This window comes from Myotis lucifugus, unplaced genomic scaffold, assembly GCF_000147115.1.
Source record: "Myotis lucifugus unplaced genomic scaffold, Myoluc2.0 scaffold_67, whole genome shotgun sequence".
NCBI lineage: Eukaryota > Metazoa > Chordata > Mammalia > Chiroptera > Vespertilionidae > Myotis > Myotis lucifugus.
Genome location: NW_005871115.1, coordinates 3,183,866 through 3,192,944, shown reverse-complemented (window position 1 = coordinate 3,192,944; position 9,079 = coordinate 3,183,866). Strand labels below are relative to the sequence as shown.

The 9,079-nt window shown below is 38.1% G+C and overlaps 1 pseudogene; it reads right to left on the bottom strand.

The window, feature by feature from the left end:
• Positions 1 to 6,732: 6,732 nt before the first annotated feature.
• LOC102434498 lies at positions 6,733 to 7,586 on the bottom strand (annotated as a pseudogene).
• Between the last annotated feature and the right edge of the window lie 1,493 nt (positions 7,587 to 9,079).

Genomic DNA, 9,079 nt, shown 5'->3' with positions numbered 1-9,079 from the left:
AGCTGAAGAGGGGCCTGGCCCCAGGGCTGCTTGGCCCTAGGGCTGCCATTGAGCTGTTTTGCACTGAATAAGCTTTGCTTCTTCACAGCACTCCAAACTGCAGATTCCTGGTGGCATTGAATTGATGCCAATGACCACTAGTTGCCATTCCTATTTCATATTTAAAAATTTTGAACATTGTGCTTTGATAGCTTTGGTGGTTCCACAAAGATGTCTAAATAAATGCGCATTCCAGAGTCAATTAAACTGTGTAGCCTGATGATAAGCATATTTTCATGGCTCCTAAAGCAAAGCCTAAGTTGCAATAGAAATTTCACTGATTCTTTGTTTCTCTTTCCCCCAAAATTCTGTGCTTTTGTTTTTATTTCTGGTTCGGGTTTCTATGTAACTCGGGAGTTATTTTCCAGGTATGTTTGTGAATTTGGTTTTATGGCCTATCTTGTTGGATGAGAGCTGACAGAAAATTTTGTTTGTTGGTTTGCTTGTATATTCAAGATATATCAACTTCCACTGGAAAGGTGAAGAATTAACTCCGAGTTCTAGATTTGTGAGTTTTATTCTCTGTGTTTATTTCAGTTCATAATTAAGGGCATACAACTAAAGCTGCAAGCTGTGGCTGTGTGTCTATAATTAAGAAAAGTCTTTACTCATTTTGTTTTTGAAATATTCTCCTACATCTGGAGAAATAAATAAACAAATTATAAAGAGCTGCTTTTTGATTTGTAGAAGCTAATAAGTTTTACATAAGTCTAATATGAGGGAACATAAGAACCCCTAAAGAATAAAGAAACTAAACATCTAGTATACTAAATATGGTACCCTTAAAAACGAAACAGAAAGTGCCAGCTTAAAAGCACTTAAAAGAACTCAGGAATTCCCACTCCCAGGATTAAAGTGAATTCTTAGATAATTCTGACTGGTTTGACAATTTTTGTTTAAAGATATCTATATGTCTTTTCCCTGATTTTGTCTGTGTGCATTTTGTTTAAACATCCTAAACTTCTACTGATATATTGCTCAGATAAATAACATCATTCCCATACAATGCTTAAAGATTTCTAAAGATGTGTTCTACTAAATTAAATAATAAGTCTGATAATTCATATATATATGAATTTTTAATTAATTTAAAAATGTTAGACTTATATTAAATCATCTTATTTAATTACTAATCTGGGATACTTGGATAATTTATAAGCAAGATAAAATACTGAAACATTGGTCACCATGCATGAAGAATATATATAAACTAGAGGCCTAGTGCACAAAATCCGTGCACGGGTAGGGTCCTTAGTGGCTGCCGGCTGCCGGCTGGGGTCTCCCTTCCCCCGAGCTGCCTTCAGCCGCTGGCCAGGGAAAGCCAGGAGGAGGGGCCATGGGCAGTTGGCCGACCAGCTCTGCTTCCTGGTCGAATTCCCGGTCAAACTCCTGGTTGAGGGGACAATTTGCATATTAGGCTTTTATTACATAGGATACATATTTAATATATATGTATATAGTTTTAATATATAATATGTACATACTTTATATAGTTATATTTACCCTTTTTTAAAAATTTTTGCATGTTACAGAGTTTCTATACCTTTGGTGAATACTGTAATATGCCACACAGATCTTTCTTAAGGATTAATATATTTATTCATCCAGGAGCTGAAAATGCTTCTAGAAGAAGGTCCTTAGTCCATTTAGAAGAGTACCTCAATTAAAGAAACCTGACCTGCTGATGGTAACATTTTCCATGCGCAGCTTACATCCAATGACTAATCACATGTGGGCATATGAAGATCCCTTGTGTCAACCTGAGACAACGTTCAATGGCCATCTCAGTCCTGAGATGTGTGGTCACCTGGGGCTTTCATTAGACCTGCACCTCAGTTCTACTTCCTTCCCTACTCAATACTGCTTCCTGCCTCTCCCTTCCACAGGTCTTGATCCTAAAATCACTCCCTAATAGTTTTCCATCATGCTCATTTTCACATCTGGATCTGCTTCCTGGATAATCCAGGCTGGAGTACTTTGTATTCTTTCTATCTATCTATCTATCTATCTATCTATCTATCTATCTATCATCTATCTTTCTTTCTCTACCTATCATCTATCATTTATCTATCTATCCATACATACACTTTAAGAAATTGTAATTAAATCTTTTGGTGTGCATTTAAACATTTTTAATATGCCAAATGACAGTTCTCAATTACCTACCTTCTGGTTCTCTGAAATAAAATTAGTTACTTCATTAAAAATTATAACATGCATGAGTGATTGAGGCTCTACTATGGGTAATAGTGCCAAAGAAATTTAACTATGTATGTAAGGTTATGAGATGTGTTTTGGTTTATCAAAAGAAAATATGAGCTAATTGGTCTCATAGAAACATGTGTGATATAGAACAGTCTGTACCCTGGTGGGTCTTGAGAATGTAATAGAGAATTTTACTGAAGAAACTACAATCAGTAATGTGAGGATAGCACTTGGCAGAAACTTCTGAAAACAGAGTGGATACAATTCTTTGGCAACTAAGCAATGATTCGGGAAGAATGACTCATGTTAATTATAACTGAACAAATCTTTCTTATTGCCCAGTCTCTGTCAATGGGGGGCAATTGAGCAATAATTATTTTTCAAAAGACAGAAAACAGATGCAGTTGGCTGAGGCCCCAACTGATTTATCCATCACTTTTGTGCATGTATCATCAAATCCAAAACTAATGACTATCACCATTATTTATTGGAATCATTAACAATAGTTTTATCATTTTTTTGTAGTCCAAGTTTGTTCATGGCCTGACCTCTGCTTATCACTTCTGCCTCATTCCTTGTCCTTCTCTTCCTGCCTATGCCCTGTCACCCAACCCACAAGCCACACATGCTGCTCCTGATGGGGGAGTACACCCTGTGCTCTTGCTCCAAGACACAGGCAAATAATCAAGAGGGCAGAGTCTGCATCCAGTCCAGTCCCATATTTACTCTGCCACTTTCAAAGTGTGTGACCTACAGTGAGTTACTTTATCACTTTATCCTTTAATTTCCTCATCTGTAAATTGAGAATAATGTTAGTACCTACCTCATTCGGTTGAGAAGGGATTAAGTAGAGAGTGCTTGGTTCATAGTAGCTCAAATATTCTCTAGTGCTCTGCTATTTGGTAGCCATGACATATTCCTGTTTAGGGAATCTTCTGCTCCATTTTCCACTCTAAATCTATTACACTGTTTGGGAGTATATTAAATGTGTGTGTTTAAACATTTCCAATTCTATTTCATGAATATGTATAATATAGGCATTCATTTTTGATAGAGTACTTGTGCATGTGGATTATTGCATGATTGTTGAGAAGTTAATGAAAATTTTATTAAAAATGTTCCTGTTGCCTAGAGACAACATAGATGCCTCAAAATATCTCTATAAATTTTGTATTGAACAACTGAAGGATAGATGTAGATTTGTTTCCTCTTATAAAAATAATTAAGTTTTTTCCTTTAAATTATTTGGGGGAGGCAGCGGAGAGGATAAGGAAAGAATAGCTGAAGCAAATCTGGATAAATATTGATAACTGTCGACTGAAAGATATTTGGGATATGGGGTTTATTAGTCCAGGTGCTCCAAGAAACAGACACCAAGATAAGATTAAAGGTTTTATTTTATTAGAGGAAATGGCTATGAAAAAGGAAATAGAGAAGGAGCCAGAAAGGCTGGGAGAGTATTATTCTAAATGCAAGTCTGACCCTCAGTGAAGGAAGGAAGAAGGGAGGGTATGGCCAGTGCATCTGAGATTGCAGTGCTGTTGAAACTGGAGAGTCAATGGGTCTGGGCTGCCTGTCACTACTTGTGCCAATTCAGCAGAGACAAGGTTGAATCATATATGAGCATTTATTCTAATACTGCCAGCAGTACGGGAGAGCAGCAGGTCATTCACAAAAACCTGCCCCTCCCCAACCCCCCACCATAAGACAGCTGCTTATATTGTATAGAAAGAGGAAGGTTACATGGGAAAGTAGGCAAACGGGATAAGATTGGGTATGCAAAATGGGCAGTTTACAGGCAATGTGGGCTGGGCTTTGCAAAGGCAAGGGTTATGCAAAGGGATGGCACCTCTGGTTTCTGCAACCTGGTTATTAATCTTTCCATGATAATAGGCAGGTCCTGGATATAGAGGATGGGCTGAATTTCCAGGTGAGCTCCCAGGTCCCCCGAGCAACTCCCAACCAGGTTAGAATGTGCTTTCTTTAATCAAAACAAAACAATCATTGTTAATAGAGCATGATTAATATTTCTTACTAAAGACCCGGTGCATGAAATTCATGCATCGGGGTGAGGGTCCCCTCAGCCCAGCCTGCACCCTCTCCAACTGCCAGTTTAAACCTGATCTTGTGAGGGCTTGAGGGTTAATTTGCATATTACCTCTTTATTATATAGGATAATTACAGCTGGTCCCCAATATTCCACTTCTGACCCTAACACTGTCTTGGAGTCTAAGGACGGTGTGCCCAAGTACAGTGGGCCTTCAGTGAAAGTCACCAGTCAGTCTTGTCTTAGCATCCCTGCCTCGTTGAGGGGCCCAGACCTGGGGAGGTGCCACTTCAGCACCATCAGAGCCCAGTCCTTTAAGAAGTAGAAGGGCTGTAAAGCATGCTCTCTTGGTTGACACATTAATAGTTTATCAAACTATTCTCTTTAAAATAGTAATAATAAAAATAATTAAATGTGTAGTCACCCCAGAGAAAAAAAAAGTCTCTCTTCTTTTTACCTTGGCTGGCACTCTATAGGGAGAACATCCTGGAATTCTCTGATAATTGGTCCCAGGTGTGGCTCAGAGGAGAGGCTGGCATGTGTGAGGAGACTGAAATGCTGGTTCACATTCCGTTCCTGACTCTGGCTGTTACTTTCACCAACAGGATTGCCGTGTGCTCAGCCCTGCTGCTGTGCTCATATCTGTCACAAACTGCTGAATAGTTGCAGGAAGGCTTTAAAAAGTACATATTTATTTTCTCAGGGACTAATGGCACCCTGCTTTTGGTCTAATAATGGGCTTTGCATTGTGTATTTTAAACTTATGGAGCATTAGTTAATTCCTACAATGCATGCCAGCAATGTGATTAAATCTAATTCTCATTAGATCAATCTGATTAATTGGTTACCCGTGAACCTCCCCCAGGTACAATTTTTCTCTTCAAAGCACTAAAAATAACATCTTTGCAGAATCCTCCAAAATGTATGCTATAAGCCAGTTGCCACAGTTAAAATGGAATTATTTATTCAAACATTTTATCTGCATCTGAGTATTTGACAATTGTGACAAATAGCAACATAACAAATATGGGGAAATGTTCTGGGTGCAATTTTTTCACTTTTGACACTTAATTTCCTGTCACACATTGATTTCTGATGACACAATTTCCTGTCACACATTGATTTCAAAACCCTCAGAATCCCAAAACATTTCTTATATTTGTTTTTTATTCCTTGATTCCTCATTAGATTTCCTTGACACCCTTGGATACCATACTCTAGTCACTCTTCTTCACATCTAAGTATTTTTATTATCCTAATTTAATATGGGGGGGGGCATATCAAATCAACAAAACATGTATCAATCAACTAAAAGACCATGCAAATTTAAATATACGTATATAAAACCCAGGACTGTTATTTGTTTTTTGTTTATTTTTGCTCACTCAACAAATCAGTCAATATATCTTTCATATTTATAATTTTCTTGTCATTCTTTTTCTACTGTATTGGTCTTGGCCTCTTCATTTTTTGCCCATATTACTGCAATAGCTTTTTAAAAAAAATTGTAATATCCTAAAGTGCTTACTTTTAGTAATCACTAAAAATAAAATAGAAACTATAATGGAAGAATGTACAAGACAAATGCTTCTTCATAAAAGGGGAAAATCAATAAACATACACTTTCTCAGTGTTCCAAGTATCAGTAAGCAATAGTACATACTTTTTGGTGTTCTAGGAAATTCCAGTACAATTAACAAATGGAAAGGATTTTATTGTCAATAAGCCAATGAAACTTAGTTGTGCTATTTAGCCTGCAGGTGGTTTCTTTACCTGGAGAAGGGGTAGGATAAGGTCAACAATATCATATATGACTAGAGGCCCTGTGCACAAATTCGTGCACGGCTGGGGTCCTTTGGCCTGGCCAGTGGTCGGGGTTGATCGGGCTGTCTCACCCAGTCCCAATCAGGATCAATTGGGGCTGGCCGGCCAGGGGGAGGGACTGTGGGAGGTTGACTGTGGGAGTGCACTGATCACCAGGGGGCAGCTCCTGCATTGAGCATCTGCCCCCGGTGGTCAGTGCACATCATAGTGACTGGTCAACCAGTCGAGTGGTTGACCAGTCATAATAGTTGCTTAGATTTTATATACTAGTATATACTAATAGACTCAAGGCCCGATGCACAAAATTCGTGCAAGAGAAGGCCTTCCTTCCCCCAGCTGCTGGCAGTGTCTTCCCTCTGGCACCCGGGACCTGGGCTTCCCTCCCAGCCCTGGCTTCATCCGGAAGGTCATCCGGAAGGACATCTGGTCTAATTAGCATATTATGCTTTCATTATTATAGATAGTACATGGAAGTCCAAGAATGTCTTGGAATATTTATAGATTTTACATATAAAAGGCAATTATTTATATTTTGGGATATATTTGTAATTTTAATACAGGGATAAATGATCAACATTGTTTAAAATTAACTTTTTGAATACACTCTTATTTGAAATTTATGCATCAACTACTATGAAACTGAGACTATTATTGGAAAGAACCTTTCCTTTTTTTACAGTGAATTCAGGCTCTTTCAGAGTTTTCACATTTCTGTTTTGAGATCGGGAGGTGCTGTTATATTAAAGTTGCAGGTTTCTGTAAAAAAATCCCAAAGCAGGTCCCCATTTTCATTGTCATCAATGAAACAGTCAGAAGTTCATAACGCTCATACTTAATCCCCAACTTGCCCAGCATCTGAGTGAGACTGGTCGACATGACATGCTGGCAGAGGTCATTCCAGGGTAAGCGGGATCCGTACTTTTTCCATAGTTTGTCCCAGATACTGGTTTCTGACACAAGAATAATGAGAATCTTAGCCTTGGTATCTAAGAGACTATGGAAGAATTTCAGGAAAATTGGGATGTCCTTTACATAATACAGAATCTGAATCATATGAATAAAGTCCCTTTTCTGAAGTTCTTTTTTTCCATCATTCTATTTTGACATTTAGATGACGTTGCCTTATACCAAGCAAACTTTATGTCCTTGTGGTCTTATGACTTGGCTTCAAACTCTTTATACTTGGCAATTTGTTTAGCACGTGGTTCAACAACTTCATTGTTGATATGAACTCCTGGGTATTGAGCCTGCACTTTGGAGAGAATTTGAAGGTCAATTTCATCTCACTTCTGTCAATGCTTAGAATCTTAATTTCTGATTTGTTGTCTCTGATCCTTGCTATTCTGCCTGGCAGCTTCTTATCTGTGAATTCCTGCATGCACTGGCATTCTGTGGAATTGTTGAGAAACCTCAGAAAAGATTCCACATATCTGCTGTGATCAGGAAACAGGTTCCTCATGGAAGAGGCCATATTTAGTTTTCTCTGCAGTAGCTTCTTGACAGGTCTCCCTGTCTCTAGTTTATCCCCTTGCTAATTTCTTTTATTCAGCATGGTTATTATAATTCCCCACTTTCATCTTGGAAATTTCCTCACTTAAAAACTGACAGTGCTTGTTATTTAATCAAAATGAAACTCTTCAGCCTTTCTACCTTAAAGTCAAATACTGACCTCTGACCAGTGGAGTGTGGTCAGAGACTGATATCCTTATCTTCATGCCTGGACTACAAAACCTCCTACACCACTGGCCACAGGCTTTCTGCCTTCCACCATTTGCTGGCTGAATGTAGGGGACCCAGCAGAGAACTTTGTGGTAGGAGATCCAAAAAATTAGGGTCCCTGAATAACTTCATAGTGCAGAACTCTTTGTCCTTAAATCCTACTCTCTCAATGATGTTAGAAAAAACAATTCCATTGTGTGAAGACAATGGGACTTTTGGGGATACTTGTTGAACAGTTATCCAGTAAGCCTAATATGTATCAGTTTTGAAAGAGCAGTGTTGTCTGTGCAAATCAAGATAATTAAATTTGGGAGTTTAATATGGAGGTCTGGGAGTTTTTACTAGTATATATAGTTTTTTCATTAGTTCCTTGCATGTGGCTTTTGCATATACTTACGACGTGGTTATAAACCCACCCTAAACCCATCATAAATTAATAATAAGTATTATAAGTAAAAAAATGCAATTAATACACCAAACCTACTGAATGTCATAGCTTGGAGTAGCCTACATTAAATTGTTCAGAATAGTTACATTAGCCTGCATTTAGGCAATGATTGGAGTTTCATTTCAAGAATAATTGCTTTTTTCTTCTTCTTCTCACCCGAGGGGGAAATAGAGATGGGCATTTTGTAGACATGATGGAAGATGCAAACAAAACGCACCATATCCATAAAGCACTAGAAACCCAGTACAATGTACAATACTGCTTACCCCAGTGATCGTGTGCCTGACTAGGAGCTGCAGCTCACCGCCACCGCCCAGCATCATGAGAGGGTATTTTATTGCATGTTGCTAGCCTGGGGAAAGATCAAAATTCAAAATTTGACGATGGTTTCTAACTGAATGTGTATTGCTTTTGCACCATCGTAAAGTAAAACCATCATTAAGTCAAGGACAGTCTGTTCTGGTCTTTTTACAATTTTTTAAGCAAATCATTTTTAATTTTATTTTGTAGCATTTGGTAATAGTATCTATTTATTTGTTTACTCATTCATGCATGCAACAAACCTTTATTTAGCATTATTTTGTCCCAGGCACTGTGTTTATAAAAGCAGAAAAAAATGATTATATCTTCAATTTATAAAACTTAATGGACTCTATTACAATCTTACCTTAACCCTATTGACCCTAATTTTTATGCTCAATATCAAACCTCAACACTATCACCCCTCTCAGAATCACAGGTGATTAGAGCCTTATTTTCAGGCCTTGTCTGAGACACCCAGAATTGTTCTTCTGCCT